The following is a 1,902-nucleotide window of genomic DNA, read 5'->3' on the forward strand; positions in this document are numbered from 1 at the left end:
GGCCGGGCCGGGCTGTGCCGTGCCGGGCTGTGCCGGGCGGGGGCGGTGCGGCCGCGGCTCGGCCAGGAAGAGCGCTGGCGCCACCTAGCGGCCGCGCCGCCGCGCCGCCGTGGCCGCTCCGCGGGGGGGGCGGGGGGAGCCCCCGGCTGAGCGGGGAGAGGCGGCTGCCGGCCGGGGAGGCGGGAACCGGCACCGACCCCGCCTCGCGGGGCTCGGGACCCGCGCAACTACCGCGCAAGGGGCGCGGGGCGGCGGTTCGCGCCGCTGAGGGTAGTGCGCGGGCGGGGCGGGCAAGCGGCGCCTGCGGTGCGGGGGTGCGCACGTGGGCGGGTGGGTGTGCGGGGGATGTGTTCCAGGGGTCCGCGTGGGCTGGTGCGCTCTCGTGCGTGAGGGGGTGTGCGCGGGCGGAACCGTCCCTACGGTGCGAGCGCGTCTGGGAGGGCCCGCTCGCGTCGGGGCGTGCGTCGTGCGGGTTTTTTTGCGCGGGTGAGCGCGTGTTTTGGGTGCGTGCGTGTCTGTGCGGCTGCGTTTGCGAGTTGAGCGCGGGTGCGCGTGTGCACGTGTGTGAGTGTGTGCGTGAGCGTGGGCACGTGTATTTCTGCGTACGTGAGCGCGTGTGTTTGCGTGCGTGCACGCGTGCGCTTGTGTGTTTCTCTGCGCGCGCGCGCGCGCACGTGTTCTGTGTGGATGTGCGTGCGTGTCTGTGTGTGAGAGCGTGCGTGGGTCTGTTCCTGTGAGTCCCTGTGTACGTGTATTTTGTGTGTGCGTGCATACATGTGCATGTGCCGCTGTTCTTACACATCAGCGTGTGTGCCGCTGTGCGTACACGTGCTTCGGTCGTGCACGGGTGTGGGCATGTGTTCGTTCATACAGGTTTGCATGTGTTTGTTTTTACGTGCGTGTGCATATGGTGCGTGTGCACGCAGGTGCATGTGCGTGAGTGCGTGAGTATAATCCGAAGTGACGCGCTGATGTACACGAGTGCGTGAGCTGGCAAATTTTGGCAAGCAGTCACGAAGCGTGGACCTTTGCATGTGTGTCTGCACGGGGGTTTGCATTTCCCCACGTTGAACAGCGTGCGCGCGCTTGGTGTGCATTTGTGGAAAGGTGTGTACTGGTTAGGAACTGTTTTCAACAGGGCTGGAGATGTGATGTGAGGCTTTCTGTGTGTGTGTAGGTGCATACAGGAGTTGCTATGGACATATGTTGATGTATATATAAGTTATATATGCAGTAGTACCACAGTATCACAGAAGATAGTGCTGAAGGAATCTGGAGAGGTAATGATTCGTCCTTCACTCCCAAAGCATGATGCAAAAGAGCAGTTTGCATGGCCGTGAGTCTGCTCCCATGCGGGTGTAGGGGTGAGCAGGGTGTGCCTGCCTTCCACCTTTACTTACAGCTGTGCCCTGTTTCAGTGAGGCCAACAGGATTCGGCAGAGCCTGGCCCTGCATATGGCTGGCTGAACTCACCTCTGTAGCTGTAAGACTGCATGTAGCTGGCGTGAGGAAAGAATATCTTTAGCTGCAAGTGCTGACACTAACCGGCCCCATCGGATCCATACAGGTTTGTTTACTGGGGAGAAGCAAAGGTACATATTTCACAGCCTCGTGTACTGTCTACAGCCCTCTCTTGCAGACACATAAGTCTTGGAGTGTGACTGTTGTAATTGAAATTTGGTGGGTCTGTTCGCTTCCTCTGCAGCGGCTCAGGAATGGGATCTCACAAGTGTCACGAGCCCTGTGCTGGTGTTAAGGGCAGTGCCACGTTAGGATCAACTTTTTGACAAAATTTCAGTGCTCTCTGTTTTAGGTAATGTGGGATGGGTGAAAAATCACTCTGTTCAGAACCTGCCTACTGTAGTCATTAAAAGAATTCCGATATATCTCTCTTAACTGTAT

The sequence above is a fragment of the Accipiter gentilis genome, chromosome 2 (genome assembly GCF_929443795.1).
Source record: "Accipiter gentilis chromosome 2, bAccGen1.1, whole genome shotgun sequence".
NCBI lineage: Eukaryota > Metazoa > Chordata > Aves > Accipitriformes > Accipitridae > Astur > Astur gentilis.